The following is a 19115-nucleotide window of genomic DNA, read 5'->3' as shown; positions in this document are numbered from 1 at the left end:
ACTACACATACCAGCCAGCAGCCAGGGACACTCCACCACTACAGCACACTACACATACCAGCCAGCAGCCAGGGACATTCCACCACTACAGCGCACTACACATACCAGCCAACAGCCAGGGACATTCCACCACTACAGCGCACTACAAATACCAGCCAGCAGCCAGGGACATTCCACCACTACAGCAAACTACAAATACCAGCCAGCAGCCAGGGACATTCCACCACTACAGCGCACTACACATACCAGCCAGCAGCCAGGGACATTCCACCACTACAGCGCACTACAAATACCAGCCAGCAGCCAGGGACATTCCACCACTACAGCGCACTACACATACCAGCCAACAGCCAGGGACATTCCACCACTACAGTGCACTACACATACCAGCCAGCAGCCAGGGACATTACACCACTACAGCGCACTACACATACCAGCCAGCAGCCAGGGACAATCCACCACTACAGCGCACTACACATACCAGCCAGCAGCCAGGGACATTCCACCACTACAGCTCACTACAAATACCAGCCAGCAGCCAGGGACATTCCACCACTACAGCACACTACACATACCAGCCAGCAGCCAGGGACATTCCACCACTACAGCGCACTACACATACCAGCCAGCAGCCAGGGACAATCCACCACTACAGCGCACTACACATACCAGCCAGCAGCCAGGGACATTCCACCACTACAGCTCACTACAAATACCAGCCAACAGCCAGGGACATTCCACCACTACAGCGCACTACACATACCAGCCAGCAGCCAGGGACATTCCACCACTACAGCGCACTACACATACCAGCCAGCAGCCAGGGACATTCCTGCACTACAGCGCACTACAAATACCAGCCAGCAGCCAGGGACATTCCACCACTACAGCGCACTACACATACCAGCCAGCAGCCAGGGACATTCCACCACTACAGCGCACTACACATACCAGCCAGCAGCGAGGGACACTCCACCACTACAGCGCACTACACATACCAGCCAGCAGCCAGGGACACTCCACCACTACAGCACACTACAAATACCAGCCAGCAGCCAGGGACATTCCACCACTACAGCCCACTACAAATACCAGCCAGCAGCCAGGGACATTCCACCACTACAGTGCACTACACATACCAGCCAGCAGCCAGGGACATTACACCACTACAGCGCACTACACATACCAGCCAGCAGCCAGGGACAATCCACCACTACAAATACCAGCCAGCAGCCAGGGACACTCCACCACTACAGCACACTACAAATACCAGCCAGCAGCCAGGGACATTCCTGCACTACAGCGCACTACACATACCAGCCAGCAGCCAGGGACATTCCACCACTACAGCGCACTACACATACCAGCCAACAGCCAGGGACATTCCACCACTACAGCGCACTACAAATACCAGCCAGCAGCCAGGGACACTCCACCACTACAGCGCACTACACATACCAGCCAGCAGCCAGGGACATTCCACCACTACAGCGCACTACAAATACCAGCCAACAGCCAGGGACATTCCACCACTACAGCGCACTACAAATACCAGCCAGCAGCCAGGGACATTCCACCACTACAGCGCACTACAAATACCAGCCAGCAGCCAGGGACACTCCACCACTACAGCGCACTACACATACCAGCCAGCAGCCAGGGACACTCCACCACTACAGCGCACTACACATACCAGCCAGCAGCCAGGGACATTCCACCACTACAGCGCACTACACATACCAGCCAGCAGCCAGGGACATTCCACCACTACAGCGCATTACAAATACCAGCCAGCAGCCAGGGACACTCCACCACTACAGCGCACTACACATACCAGCCAGCAGCCAGGGACACTCCACCACTACAGCGCACTACACATACCAGCCAGCAGCCAGGGACATTCCACCACTACAGCGCACTACACATACCAGCCAGCAGCCAGGGACATTCCACCACTACAGCACACTACAAATACCAGCCAGCAGCCAGGGACATTCCACCACTACAGCGCACTACACATACCAGCCAGCAGCCAGGGACATTCCACCACTACAGCGCACTACAAATACCAGCCAGCAGCCAGGGACAGTCCTGCACTACAGCGCACTACACATACCAGCCAGCAGCCAGGGACACTCCTGCACTACAGCGCACTACACATACCAGCCAGCAGCCAGGGACATTCCACCACTACAGCACACTACAAATACCAGCCAGCAGCCAGGGACATTCCACCACTACAGCGCACTACACATACCAGCCAGCAGCCAGGGACATTCCACCACTACAGCGCACTACAAATACCAGCCAGCAGCCAGGGACATTCCTGCACTACAGCGCACTACACATACCAGCCAGCAGCCAGGGACATTCCTGCACTACAGCGCACTACACATACCAGCCAGCAGCCAGGGACATTCCACCACTACAGTACACTACAAATACCAGCCAGCAGCCAGGGACATTCCACCACTACAGCGCACTACACATACCAGCCAGCAGCCAGGGACATTCCACCACTACAGCGCACTACAAATACCAGCCAGCAGCCAGGGACAGTCCTGCACTACAGCGCACTACACATACCAGCCAGCAGCCAGGGACACTCCACCACTACAGCGCACTACACATACCAGCCGACAGCCAGGGACATTCCTGCACTACAGCGCACTACACATACCAGCCAGCAGCCAGGGACATTCCACCACTACAGCACACTACACATACCAGCCAGCAGCCAGGGACATTCCACCACTACAGCGCACTACAAATACCAGCTAGCAGCCAGGGACATTCCACCACTACAGCGCACTACAGATTCCAGCCAACAGCCAGGGACATTCCACCACTACAGCACACTACACATACCAGCCAGCAGCCAGGGACATTCCTGCACTACAGCGCACTACAAATACCAGCCAGCAGCCAGGGACAGTCCTGCATTACGGCGCACTACACATACCAGCCAGCAGCCAGGGACATTCCACCACTACAGCGCACTACACATACCAGCCAGCAGCCAGGGACATTCCACCACTACAGCACACTACAAATACCAGCCAGCAGCCAGGGACATTCCACCACTACAGCGCACTACACATACCAGCCAGCAGCCAGGGACATTCCACCACTACAGCGCACTACACATACCAGCCAGCAGCCAGGGACATTCCACCACTACAGCACACTACAAATACCAGCCAGCAGCCAGGGACATTCCACCACTACAGCGCACTACAAATACCAGCCAGCAGCCAGGGACATTCCACCACTACAGCACACTACAAATACCAGCCAGCAGCCAGGGACATTCCACCACTACAGCGCACTACACATACCAGCCAGCAGCCAGGGACATTCCACCACTACAGCACACTACAAATACCAGCCAGCAGCCAGGGACATTCCACCACTACAGCGCACTACACATACCAGCCAGCAGCCAGGGACATTCCACCACTACAGCGCACTACAAATACCAGCCAGCAGCCAGGGACATTCCACCACTACAGCACACTACAAATACCAGCCAGCAGCCAGGGACATTCCACCACTACAGCGCACTACACATACCAGCCAGCAGCCAGGGACATTCCACCACTACAGCACACTACAAATACCAGCCAGCAGCCAGGGACATTCCACCACTACAGCGCACTACACATACCAGCCAGCAGCCAGGGACATTCCACCACTACAGCGCACTACAAATACCAGCCAGCAGCCAGGGACATTCCACCACTACAGCGCACTACAAATACCAGCCAGCAGCCAGGGACATTCCACCACTACAGCACACTACAAATACCAGCCAGCAGCCAGGGACATTCCACCACTACAGCCCACTACACATACCAGCCAGCAGCCAGGGACATTCCTGCACTACAGCGCACTACAAATACCAGCCAGCAGCCAGGGACATTCCACCACTACAGCGCACTACACATACCAGCCAGCAGCCAGGGACATTCCTGCACTACAGCGCACTACACATACCAGCCAGCAGCCAGGGACATTCCACCACTACAGCACACTACAAATACCAGCCAGCAGCCAGGGACATTCCACCACTACAGCGCACTACACATACCAGCCAGCAGCCAGGGACATTCCACCACTACAGCGCACTACAAATACCAGCCAGCAGCCAGGGACAGTCCTGCACTACAGCGCACTACACATACCAGCCAGCAGCCAGGGACACTCCACCACTACAGCGCACTACACATACCAGCCGACAGCCAGGGACATTCCTGCACTACAGCGCACTACACATACCAGCCAGCAGCCAGGGACATTCCACCACTACAGCACACTACACATACCAGCCAGCAGCCAGGGACATTCCACCACTACAGCACACTACAAATACCAGCCAGCAGCCAGGGACATTCCACCACTACAGCGCACTACACATACCAGCCAGCAGCCAGGGACATTCCACCACTACAGCGCACTACACATACCAGCCAGCAGCCAGGGACATTCCACCACTACAGCACACTACAAATACCAGCCAGCAGCCAGGGACATTCCACCACTACAGCACACTACAAATACCAGCCAGCAGCCAGGGACATTCCACCACTACAGCGCACTACACATACCAGCCAGCAGCCAGGGACATTCCACCACTACAGCACACTACACATACCAGCCAGCAGCCAGGGACATTCCTGCACTACAGCGCACTACAAATACCAGCCAGCAGCCAGGGACAGTCCTGCATTACGGCGCACTACACATACCAGCCAGCAGCCAGGGACATTCCACCACTACAGCGCACTACACATACCAGCCAGCAGCCAGGGACATTCCACCACTACAGCACACTACAAATACCAGCCAGCAGCCAGGGACATTCCACCACTACAGCCCACTACACATACCAGCCAGCAGCCAGGGACATTCCACCACTACAGCACACTACACATACCAGCCAGCAGCCAGGGACATTCCTGCACTACAGCGCACTACAAATACCAGCCAGCAGCCAGGGACAGTCCTGCATTACGGCGCACTACACATACCAGCCAGCAGCCAGGGACATTCCACCACTACAGCGCACTACACATACCAGCCAGCAGCCAGGGACATTCCACCACTACAGCACACTACAAATACCAGCCAGCAGCCAGGGACATTCCACCACTACAGCGCACTACACATACCAGCCAGCAGCCAGGGACATTCCACCACTACAGCGCACTACAAATACCAGCCAGCAGCCAGGGACAGTCCTGCACTACAGCGCACTACACATACCAGCCAGCAGCCAGGGACACTCCTGCACTACAGCGCACTACACATACCAGCCAGCAGCCAGGGACATTCCACCACTACAGCACACTACAAATACCAGCCAGCAGCCAGGGACATTCCACCACTACAGCGCACTACACATACCAGCCAGCAGCCAGGGACATTCCACCACTACAGCGCATTACAAATACCAGCCAGCAGCCAGGGACACTCCACCACTACAGCGCACTACACATACCAGCCAGCAGCCAGGGACACTCCACCACTACAGCGCACTACACATACCAGCCAGCAGCCAGGGACATTCCACCACTACAGCGCACTACACATACCAGCCAGCAGCCAGGGACATTCCACCACTACAGCACACTACAAATACCAGCCAGCAGCCAGGGACATTCCACCACTACAGCGCACTACACATACCAGCCAGCAGCCAGGGACATTCCACCACTACAGCGCATTACAAATACCAGCCAGCAGCCAGGGACACTCCACCACTACAGCGCACTACACATACCAGCCAGCAGCCAGGGACATTCCACCACTACAGTGCACTACACATACCAGCCAGCAGCCAGGGACATTCCACCACTACAGCGCACTACAAATACCAGCCAGCAGCCAGGGACATTCCACCACTACAGCACACTACAAATACCAGCCAGCAGCCAGGGACATTCCACCACTACAGCGCACTACACATACCAGCCAGCAGCCAGGGACATTCCACCACTACAGCACACTACAAATACCAGCCAGCAGCCAGGGACATTCCACCACTACAGCGCACTACACATACCAGCCAGCAGCCAGGGACATTCCACCACTACAGCGCACTACAAATACCAGCCAGCAGCCAGGGACATTCCACCACTACAGCGCACTACAAATACCAGCCAGCAGCCAGGGACATTCCACCACTACAGCACACTACAAATACCAGCCAGCAGCCAGGGACATTCCACCACTACAGCCCACTACACATACCAGCCAGCAGCCAGGGACATTCCTGCACTACAGCGCACTACAAATACCAGCCAGCAGCCAGGGACATTCCACCACTACAGCGCACTACACATACCAGCTAGCAGCCAGGGACACTCCACCACTACAGCGCACTACACATACCAGCAAGCAGCCAGGGACATTCCACCACTACAGCTCACTACACATACCAGCAAGCAGCCAGGGACATTCCACCACTACAGCGCACTACAAATACCAGCCAGCAGCCAGGGACATTCCACCATTACAGCGCACTACAAATACCAGCCAGCAGCCAGGGACATTCCACCACTACAGCTCACTACACATACCAGCAAGCAGCCAGGGACATTCCACCACTACAGTGCACTACACATACCAGCCGACAGCCAGGGACATTCCACCACTACAGCACACTACAAATACCAGCCAACAGCCAGGGACATTCCACCACTACAGCCCACTACACATACCAGCCAGCAGCCAGGGACATTCCTGCACTACAGCGCACTACACATACCAGCCAACAGCCAGGGACATTCCACCACTACAGCGCACTACACATACCAGCCAGCAGCCAGGGACATTCCACCACTACAGCGCACTACAAATACCAGCCAGCAGCCAGGGACATTCCACCACTACAGCCCACTACACACACCAGCCAGCAGCCAGGGACATTCCACCACTACAGCGCACTACACATACCAGCCAGCAGCCAGGGACATTCCTGCACTACAGCGCACTACAAATACCAGCCAGCAGCCAGGGACAGTCCTGCATTACGGCGCACTACACATACCAGCCAGCAGCCAGGGACATTCCACCACTACAGCGCACTACACATACCAGCCAGCAGCCAGGGACATTCCACCACTACAGCGCACTACACATACCAGCCAGCAGCCAGGGACATTCCACCACTACAACGCACTACAAATATCAGCCAGCAGCCAGGGACATTCCACCACTACAGCGCACTACACATACCAGCCAGCAGCCAGGGACAGTCCACCACTACAGCCCACTACACATACCAGCCAGCAGCCAGGGACAGTCCTGCACTACAGCACACTACACATACCAGCCAGCAGCCAGGGACATTCCACCACTACAGCGCACTACAAATACCAGCCAGCAGCCAGGGACATTCCACCACTACAGCGCACTACAAATACCAGCCAGCAGCCAGGGACATTCCACCACTACAGTGCACTACACATACCAGCCAGCAGCCAGGGACATTCCTGCACTACAGCGCACTACACATACCAGCCAGCAGCCAGGGACACTCCACCACTACAGCGCACTACACATACCAGCCAGCAGCCAGGGACAATCCACCACTACAGCGCACTACACATACCAGCCAGCAGCCAGGGACATTCCACCACTACAGCACACTACACATACCAGCCAGCAGCCAGGGACATTCCACCACTACAGCGCACTACACATACCAGCCAGCAGCCAGGGACATTCCACCACTACAGCACACTACACATACCAGCCAGCAGCCAGGGACATTCCACCACTACAGCTCACTACACATACCAGCCAGCAGCCAGGGACACTCCACAACTACAGCGCACTACAAATACCAGCCAGCAGCCAGGGACATTCCACCACTACAGCGCACTACACATACCAGCCAGCAGCCAGGGACATTCCACATCTACAGCACACTACAAATACCAGCCAGCAGCCAGGGACATTCCACCACTACAGCGCACTACACATACCAGCCAGCAGCCAGGGAAATTCCACCACTACAGCGCACTACACATACCAGCCAGCAGCCAGGGACATTCCACCACTACAGCGCACTACACATACCAGCAAGCAGCCAGGGACATTCCACCACTACAGCGCACTACACATACCAGCCAGCAGCCAGGGACATTCCACCACTACAGCGCACTACACATACCAGCCAGCAGCCAGGGACATTCCACCACTACAGCGCACTACAGATTCCAGCCAACAGCCAGGGACATTCCACCACTACAGCACACTACACATACCAGCCAGCAGCCAGGGACATTCCTGCACTACAGCGCACTACAAATACCAGCCAGCAGCCAGGGACAGTCCTGCATTACGGCGCACTACACATACCAGCCAGCAGCCAGGGACATTCCACCACTACAGCGCACTACACATACCAGCAAACAGCCAGGGACATTAACGCACTATGGCGCACTACACATACCAGCCAGCAGCCAGGGACATTCCACCACTACAGCACACTAGCACACTACACATACCAGCCAGCAGCCAGGGACATTCCACCACTACAGCACACTACACATACCAGCCATCAGCCAGGGACATTCCACCACCACAACTCACTACAAATACCAGCAAACAGCCAGGGACATTAACGCACTATGGCGCACTACACATACCAGCCAGCAGCCAGGGACATTCCACCACTACAGCACACTAGCACACTACACATACCAGCCAGCAGCCAGGGACATTCCACCACTACAGCACACTACACATACCAGCCAGCAGCCAGGGACATTCCACCACTACAGCGCACTACACATACCAGCCAGAAGCCAGGGACAATCCACCACTACAGCGCACTACACATACCAGCCAGCAGCCAGGGACATTCCACCACTACAGCACACTACACATACCAGCCAGCAGCCAGGGACACTCCACCACTACAGCACACTACAAATACCAGCCAGCAGCCAGGGACATTCCACCACTACAGCGCACTACACATACCAGCCAGCAGCCAGGGACATTCCACCACTACAGCGCACTACACATACCAGCCAGCAGCCAGGGACACTCCACCACTACAGCGCACTACACATACCAGCCAGCAGCCAGGGACATTCCACCACTACAGCGCACTACACATACCAGCCAGCAGCCAGGGACATTCCACCACTACAGCACACTACAAATACCAGCCAGCAGCCAGGGACATTCCACCACTACAGCGCACTACACATACCAGCCAGCAGCCAGGGACACTCCACCACTACAGCGCACTACATATACCAGCTAGCAGCCAGGGACATTCCACCACTACAGCACACTACAAATACCAGCCAGCAGCCAGGGACATTCCACCACTACAGCGCACTACACATACCAGCCAGCAGCCAGGGACACTACACCACTACAGCGCACTACAAATACCAGCTAGCAGCCAGGGACATTCCACCACTACAGCGCACTACACATACCAGCCAGCAGCCAGGGACATTCCACCACTACAGCGCACTACAAATACCAGCCAGCAGCCAGGGACATTCCACCACTACAGCGCACTACAAATACCAGCCAACAGGGAGAGCTTTCCACAATATAGTGCATCTACCCCTTTGTAAGCACTGGGGAGAATGTATGACTTCCTGTGGTGTCATTGGGGTGAATGTAGGACTTCCTGTGGTGTCACTGGGGAGAATGTATGACTTCCTGTGGTGTCACCCGGGAGAATGTATGACTTCCTGTGGTGTCACAAGGGAGAATGTATGACTTCCTGTGGTGTCACAAGGGAGAATGTATGACTTCCTGTGGTGTCACAAGGGAGAATGTATGACTTCCCGTGGTGTCACAAAGGAGAATGTATGACTTCCTGTGGTGTCACCGGGAAGAATGTATGACTTCCTGTGATGTCACAAGGGAAAATGTATGACTTCCTGTGGTGTCACAAAGGAGAATGTATGACTTCCTGTGGTGTCACAAGGGAGAATGTATGACTTCCCGTGGTGTCACAAAGGAGAATGTATGACTTCCTGTGGTGTCACCGGGGAGAATGTAGGACTTCCTGTGGTGTCACCGGGGAGAATGTATGACTTCCTGTGGTGTCACCGGGGAGAATGTATGACTTCCTGTGGTGTCACCGGGGAGAATGTATGACTTCCTGTGGTGTCACCGGGGAGAATGTATGACTTCCTGTGGTGTCACCGGGGAGAATTTATGACTTCCTGTGGTGTCACAGGGGAGAATGTATGACTTCCTGTGGTGTCACAAAGGAAAATGTATGACTTCCTGTGGTGTCGCAAGAGAGAATGTATGACTTCCTGTGGTGTCGCAAGAGAGAATGTATGAATTCCTGTGGTGTCGCAAGAGAGAATGTATGACTTCCTGTAGTGTCGCAAGAGAGAATGTATGACTTCCTGTGGTGTCACAAGGGAGAATGTATGACTTCCTGTGGTGTCACCGGGGAGAATGTATGACTTCCTGTGGTGTCACTGGGCAGAATGTATGACTTCCTGTGGTGTCACAAGGGAGAATGTATGACTTCCTGTGGTGTCACAAGGGAGAATGTATGACTTCCTGTGGTGTCACTGGGGAGAATGTATGACTTCCTGTGGTGTCACAAGGGAGAATGTATGACTTCCTGTGGTGTCACAAGGGAGAATGTATGACTTATTCACAACATAGATGTATGAAGATCCGGCACTGCTTCTAGCTTTAAAAAGAGCTTTATTGCCAGCGGCTCTTTCAATATGCAAAAAAGTTTCCAACAAGTTTCCAACAAGGTAGTCAAGAAATATTCATGCGGTAAAAACATGCAAGGTGCACATACCCGTTGTGGTTAGTGAAGGCTGTGGGGCATGGTGGTAAGAACGGCCCGCCTAACGTCCGTTTCGCTTCAGTAGCGTCTTCAGAGGCAGTGTGGCAATTCACGACTGTCCGTTTCCGGGTTAAATACTGCATGAGGAATCATTTCCGGGTCGCATCGTCGCTTCTACGCGTACAAAAGTACGCATGCTCCCACTAACGTACGCATGGATGCGTAATGACGGCAATGGAGCATGCGCACACTACCGGAACTTCCCTGCGTCATTTCATGCTTACGTAATTATGCATACAAACATCGATGTACGCATGCAGGCGTATAGACATCGATGGGAGTATGCGAACCATGCTTAAGATTGCCATTTACAAGTCGGATCTAGCAATCTGCTACATGGCCACAAGGTGGCAGCACAAACGGGTATGGGCTCGTGTGTTAACAATTTAAAAAACTAAAATATATAGGGGAATAAATCTGCACATCAAGAGATGCAAAAAGCTCCCACCAAAAAATTGTTGAGGGCTTCATGGAGCTAAGACTGGGCAGTGGCCCCCCGCTGTCAGGAATTCGTTTAAGAGAATATTTTCTACTAATTAACATAATCAAACCAAGTCGGAGACCCACGTCCCAATCAGCCCCATTATAGCACTCCCGATGCGCAGAAATCGCCCCTACCCTAAAAACAACAACACTTCTTACAGTAAAGACATACAAATGGACCTACTCTATACTCTCAAGTTTTAAAGCTAAACTATACTTTAAGGATCCAGGAAACATGCCATTTCTATATTTTCGTTCAGGCCTAAAGGGCCCATCGCATCTGTTTTTATGATCCAATTGGATTCCTTTCTTAAGAGTAATCGTTCTCTGTCTCCTCCTCTATGTGGCACTGGCATATGGTCTAAGCCAGCAAAGGTTAGGCAGTTCGCATTGCTTCCATGGGCCATCCTGACATGCTCTATGAGTCTTTGGCATCCTTTCCCTGAATCCACAGATCTGAAGTGCTCCAACACTCTCGTTTTCATTTCTCTAGTTGTCATACCTATATAAAACCGATGACATGGGCACCATATTATATAAACCACGAACTTTGTTTGGCAAGTAAAAAAGTGTTGTACTTTCGTGTCCACAGGACCTACTCGTACATTTCTCCCTCTGCCTAGTTGTGGGCAAATTGAGCAATGCCCACATCTGTAATTACCTTTGGTCTGTCCTCTTTCTAGCCAGTTAAGCTCCCTCGGCATCGTGAACTCACTGGAGGTGACTTTATCGCCTATGGTTGCGGCTCGTCTAAAAGTTATCAGGGGTGGCTCTTTGTAAATATCTTTCAGGGATGGATCCTGTTTTATTATATTCCATTTCTCTAAAATATTGCGCCTTATTGCGTCTGCCATTGGATTATAGTCAAATGAGAACACTAACCTCTCTCCTATGTTTTTATTTGTTTCTTTCCTCTTTTTCTTTTTCACTATATCTTTCCTGTCTATCAAGCTAGCTTTTTGTATTGCTTGGTCTAATTCTATCTGAGTATCACCCCTATCCAATAGCTTTGCTCTAAGATCCATTGCTTGTTCCAGAAAATCATCAAATGTGGTATTGTTTCTACGCAGGCGTAAAAACTGGCCATATGGTAGTGATTTGAAGACGTGAGATGGATGATAGCTGGTCCGATGCAAGAATGTATTTCCTGATACTGGCTTCCTGTAGCCCTTTTGGTTCTCTACTATGCATAATTCTAGGTCTAAGAAGGCTACCTTGTCCTTACTGAATTCATGCGTAAATTGCATGTTTTCTTTACCATCATTCAAGTTTGCATATTGAAAGAGCCGCTGGCAATAAAGCTCTTTTTAAAGCTAGAAGCAGTGCCGGATCTTCATACATCTATGTTGTTAATGAGCTTGATATCTTCGTTTCTTGATCCTGAGCACGCTGTGCTGTACATGTGCGGATACCTGGTGGAATCTATGCCTTTTTGTTTTGCAAGCTGTGACATATTTTGAGTGCCGCCGTAGTGCCAGTCGCTGTACCCTCCATTGTTACTAGAATGTATGACTTCCTGTGGTGTCACCGGGGAGAATGTATGACTTCCTGTGGTGTCACAGGGGAGAATGTATGACTTCCTGTGGTGTCACAGGGGAGAATGTATGACTTCCTGTGGTGTCGCAAGAGAGAATGTATGACTTCCTGTGGTGTCGCAAGAGAGAATGTATGACTTCCTGTGGTGTCGCAAGAGAGAATGTATGACTTCCTGTGGTGTCACAAGGGAGAATGTATGACTTCCTGTGGTGTCACCGGGGAGAATGTATGACTTCCTGTGGTGTCACAAGGGAGAATGTATGACTTCCTGTGGTGTCACCGGGGAGAATGTATGACTTCCTGTGGTGTCACTGGGCAGAATGTATGACTTCCTGTGGTGTCACAAGGGAGAATGTATGACTTCCTGTGGTGTCACAAGGGAGAATGTATGACTTCCTGTGGTGTCACTGGGGAGAATGTATGACTTCCTGTGGTGTCACAAGGGAGAATGTATGACTTCCTGTGGTGTCACAAGGGAGAATGTATGACTTCCTGTGGTGTCACCGGGGAGAATGTATGACTTCCTGTGGTGTCACTGGGCAGAATGTATGACTTCCTGTGGTGTCACCGGGGAGAATGTATGACTTCCTGTGGTGTCACCGGGAAGAATGTATGACTTCCTGTGATCTCACAAGGGAGAATGTATGAGTTCCTGTGGTGTCACAAAGGAGAATGTATGACTCCCTGTGATGTCAGAAGGGAGAATGTATGCCTTCCTGTATTGTCACAAAGCAGAATGTATGACTTCCTGTGGTGTCACCGGGAAGAATGTATGACTTCCTGTGGTGTCACTGGGCAGAATGTATGACTTCCTGTGGTGTCACTGGGCAGAATGTATGACTTCCTGTGGTGTCACAAGGGAGAATGTATGACTTCCTGTGGTGTCACAAGGGAGAATGTATGACTTCCTGTGGTGTCACAAAGGAGAATGTATGACTTCCCGTGGTGTCACAAAGGAGAATGTATGACTTCCTGTGATGTCAGAAGGGAGAATGTATGACTTCCTGTGGTGTCACCGGGGAGAATGTATGACTTCCTGTGGTGTCACCGGGGAGAATGTATGACTTCCTGTGGTGTCACCGGGGAGAATGTATGACTTCCTGTGGTGTCACCGGGGAGAATGTATGACTTCCTGTGGTGTCACCGGGGAGAATGTATGACTTCCTGTGGTGTCACCGGGGAGAATGTATGACTTCCTGTGGTGTCACAAGGGAGAATGTATGACTTCCTGTGATGTCACCGGGGAGATTGTATGACTTCCTGTTCTGTCACCGGGGAGAATGTATGACTTCCTGTGGTGTCACCGGGGAGAATGTATGACTTCCTGTGGTGTCACAGGGGAGAATGTATGACTTCCTGTGGTGTCACAGGGGAGAATGTATGACTTCCTGTGGTGTCACAAAGGAAAATGTATGACTTCCTGTGGTGTCACAAGGGAGAATGCATGACTTCCTGTGGTGTCACTGGGCAGAATGTATGACTTCCTGTGGTGTCACTGGGGAGAATGTATGACTTCCTGTGGTGTCACTGGGGAGAATGTATGACTTCCTGTGGTGTCACAGGGGAGAATGTATGACTTCCTGTGGTGTCACAAGGGAGAATGTATGACTTCCTGTGGTGTCACAAGGGAGAATGTATGACTTCCTGTGGTGTCACCAGGGAGAATGTAGGACTTCCTGTGGTGTCACTGGGCAGAATGTAGGACTTCCTGTGGTGTCACCGGGGAGAATGTATGACTTCCTGTGGTGTCACCGGGGAGAATGTATGACTTCCTGTAGTGTCACTGGGCAGAATGTATGACTTCCTGTGGTGTCACAAGGGAGAATGTATGACTTCCTGTGGTGTCACAAGGGAGAATGTATGACTTCCTGTGGTGTCACAAGGGAGAATGTATGACTTCCTGTGGTGTCACAAGGGAGAATGTATGACTTCCTGTGGTGTCACAAGGGAGAATGTATGACTTCCTGTGGTGTCACAAGGGAGAATGTATGACTTCCTGTGGTGTCACAAGGGAGAATGTATGACTTCCTGTGGTGTCACAAGGGAGAATGTATGACTTCCTGTGGTGTCACAAGGGAGAATGTATGACTTCCTGTGGTGTCACTGGGGAGAATGTATGACTTCCTGTGGTGTCACAGGGGAGAATGTATGACTTCCTGTGGTGTCACAAGGGAGAATGTAGGACTTCCTGTGGTGTCACAAGGGAGAATGTAGGACTTCCTGTGGTGTCACAAGGGAGAATGTAGGACTTCCTGTGGTGTCACCGGGGAGAATGTAGGACTTCCTGTGGTGTCACTGGGCAGAATGTAGGACTTCCTGTGGTGTCACCGGGGAGAATGTATGACTTCCTGTGGTGTCACCGGGGAGAATGTATGACTTCCTGTAGTGTCACTGGGCAGAATGTATGACTTCCTGTGGTGTCACAAGGGAGAATGTATGACTTCCTGTGGTGTCACAAGGGAGAATGTATGACTTCCTGTGGTGTCACAAGGGAGAATGTATGACTTCCTGTGGTGTCACAAGGGAGAATGTATGACTTCCTGTGGTGTCACAAGGGAGAATGTATGACTTCCTGTGGTGTCACAAGGGAGAATGTATGACTTCCTGTGGTGTCACAAGGGAGAATGTATGACTTCCTGTGGTGTCACAAGGGAGAATGTATGACTTCCTGTGGTGTCACAAGGGAGAATGTATGACTTCCTGTGGTGTCACCGGGGGGTTCATATCTATCAGATCAGTGACATTACTTCTGGCAAAAATGATGTAAGTGGAGAAAAATCTACAATATAGCCACTCATATGCACAGGCAATTAGGACCGCTTTCATCATCGAAGACCATCCTGTAAGGACCTCGGCATCAGTAAAGACCATACTATGAGGACCTCATCGTCAGCAAAGGCCATCCCATGAGGACCCCGTCCATCATCAGCACAGACCATCCCACAAGGACCTCATACATCATCAGCATGGACCATCCCACAAGGACCTCATACATCATCAGCATGGACCATCCCACAAGCACCTCATACATCATCAGCATGGACCATCCCACAAGCACCTCATACATCATCAGCACGGACCATCCCACAAGCACCTCATACATCATCAGCACGGGCCATCCCACAAGCACCTCATACATCATCAGCACGGACCATCCCACAAGCACCTCATACATCATCAGCACGGACCATCCCACAAGCACCTCATACATCATCAGCACGGGCCATCCCACAAGCACCTCATACATCATCAGCACGGGCCATCCCACAAGCACCTCATACATCATCAGCATGGACCATCCCACAAGCACCTCATACATCATCAGCACGGACCATCCGACAAGCACCTCATACATCATCAGCACGGACCATCCCACAAGCACCTCATACATCATCAGCACGGGCCATCCCACAAGCACCTCATACATCATCAGCACGGACCATCCCACAAGCACCTCATACATCATCAGCATGGACCATCCCACAAGCACCTCATACATCATCAGCACGGGCCATCCCACAAGCACCTCATACATCATCAGCACGGGCCATCCCACAAGCACCTCATACATCATCAGCATGGGCCATCCCACAAGCACCTCATACATCATCAGCATGGACCATCCCACAAGCACCTCATACACCATCAGCATGGACCATCCCACAAGCACCTCATACATCATCAGCACGGGCCATCCCACAAGCACCTCATACATCATCAGCATGGACCATCCCACAAGGACCTTGTCCATCAGTACAGACCATCCTATGAGGACTGCTGATATTATGTGTCCCCCCCTCCTTGCCCAGAGACTTTGTCCCTCTATGAGCCGGTGTTTTGTCTGGCTCAGCAGAGAGGTGAGGAGCAGCCCTGTGTGGAGTCCAGTGATGTGCGGTTATCAGGTGATGCTGTGTCCAGGTGAGGAGGGAATAAGGAATGGAAGGTGTGTGTGTGTGTGTGTGTGTGTGTGTGTGTGTGTGTGTGTGTGTGTGTGTGTGTGTGTGTGTGTGTGTGTGTGTGTGTGTGTGTGTGTGTGTGTGTGTGTGTGTGTGTGTGTGTGTGTGTGTGTGTGTGTGTGTGTGTGTGTGTGTGTGTGTGTGTGTGTGTGTGTGTGTGTGTGTGTGTGTGTGTGTGTGTGTGTGTGTGTGTGTGTGTGTGTGTGTGTGTGTGTGTGTGTGTGTGTGTGTGTGTGTGTGTGTGTGTGTGTGTGTGTGTGTGTGTGTGTGTGTGTGTGTGTGTGTGTGTGTGTGTGTGTGTGTGTGTGTGTGTGTGTGTGTGTGTGTGTGTGTGTGTGTGTGTGTGTGTGTGTGTGTGTGTGTGTGTGTGTGTTGTCATGTGATGTCTGTCTCCCTATATGGTACTATATACATCCTACCTAATAAAAGCCCTGGGATCTGCCATGCATGCAGACAGACACGGGTGCAAGCGAGGCACCACTGCACGGGTTGGACGCAGGGCGCTAGTCTGCTTTATTAAGAGACCCCGCGGGAAACCTCATAGGGAACCGTTCTCCAATCACAGCATCCTCTAAGCATGAAGTGTTGTGATTGGCCGAATAGTGTGGGCGTAGTTTACTACAGCCTATTGGAAACCCAGCAGTTTGAGAGGGCGCTGTCCACCCAATCGCGTTAGCTGAATTTCCCTATGATGATTCCTGCTGGTTTCCCTAAACTAGACTAGCGCCGGACGCAGCCACTGCCGCTGCTTCTAGTGCTCGTTTTGCAATAGGGCTATTTGCCTAGTAACATATAATATATGCAGAGTACAGGGCAGCTGTCACACATATATATAATACAATCTGATATTATCCTATATATGATAGGAGCAGCAGAGCTACACATCTACTGTACATATAATATATGCAGATTACTGGACGCTGTCAGACATATAAAATAAAATAGGATATTACCCTATAAAGGATAGGAGCAACAGACACTACAGATCCTGTGTACAACATATAATACGGCAGCTGTGATACATATAGGAGCAGCAGACACTACATATACTGTATATACCATATAATATATGCATGGTACAGGGCAGCTGTCAGACATATAGGAGCAGCAGAAACAATATATCCTGTATATAATATATGCATGGTACAGGGCAGCTGTCAGTCAGACATCTAGGCGCAGCAGACACTATATACCTTCTGTAGAATTTATGCCAGACATATAGGAGCAGCAGATGCTATATATACTGTATATTCCATATAATATATGCATGGTACAGGGCAGCTGTCAGACACATAGGAGCAGCAGACACTATATATTCTGTATATAATATATGCATGGTACAGGGCAGCTGTCAGTCAGACATCTAGGCGCAGCAGACACTATATACCTTCTGTAGAATTTATGCCAGACATATAGGAGCAGCAGATGCTATATATACTGTATATTCTATATAATATATGCATGGTACAGGGCAGCTGTCAGACACATAGGAGCAGCAGACACTATATATTCTGTATATAATATATGCATGGTACAGGGCAGCTGTCAGTCAGACATCTAGGCGCAGCAGACACTATATACCTTCTGTAGAATTTATGCCAGACATATAGGAGCAGCAGATGCTATATATACTGTATATTCCATATAATATATGCATGGTACAGGGCAGCTGTCAGACACATAGGAGCAGCAGACACTATATATTCTGTATATAATATATGCATGGTACAGGGCAGCTGTCAGACATCTAGGCACAGCAGATGCTATATATACTGTATATACCATATAATATGTGCATGGTACAGGGCAGCTGTCAAACATATAGGAGCACCAGATGCTATATATCTTGTATATAATCTATGCATGGTACAGGGCAGCTGCCAGACATATATGTTATGTAAATGTTCCTGTATCATTTATTGGTGACACCATGAAGCATGCCCAGTGCTGACAGTGAAAGAGGACCTGTCACTTTACTTCTGTTACCGAATAAGAAGAACTGGAAGCATACAGCTGTGATCGGGCGATATAATGGGGGAGGGGGGGTATAAAGTGAGTGAAAGAGCCCCTCCTCCTCCCCCCTCGCTCACTTACCGACTCCCTCCCGGTCTCCGGGATCCGCTCCGGCCGCTGCGTCACCTCAGCCACGTGTTACCTGTCCGGCCCCGCCCACTCCCGGCTGATACATTGTATGGAGAGCGGAGTTCTGTCTCCGCCCATCACACCTGTGCCCGCCTCTCTTCACTAGAAGGCTGAGCTACGGCTCCGCCCCCCGAGAA

At 51.5% G+C, this 19115-nt stretch overlaps 1 protein-coding gene across 6 annotated transcripts in view; it reads right to left on the bottom strand.

Moving 5' to 3' along the window:
• Positions 1 to 19006, bottom strand: part of SLC12A8 (solute carrier family 12 member 8) — an 84107-nt gene extending 65101 nt beyond the window's left edge. For 5 of the 6 annotated variants that reach the window (XM_068246249.1, XM_068246255.1, XM_068246254.1 and 2 more), the window contains exon 1: positions 18931 to 19003. The gene's annotated coding sequence lies outside the window, so the exon portion shown is untranslated. Of the gene's footprint in view, positions 1 to 18930 lie in introns of all 6 variants that reach the window. The other variant, XM_068246251.1, reaches the window with a different exon arrangement.
• Positions 19007 to 19115: the final 109 nt, after the last annotated feature.

Source organism: Hyperolius riggenbachi, chromosome 7 (assembly GCF_040937935.1).
Source record: "Hyperolius riggenbachi isolate aHypRig1 chromosome 7, aHypRig1.pri, whole genome shotgun sequence".
Lineage (NCBI taxonomy): Eukaryota > Metazoa > Chordata > Amphibia > Anura > Hyperoliidae > Hyperolius > Hyperolius riggenbachi.
This window is presented reverse-complemented; position numbering and strand designations above follow the sequence as displayed.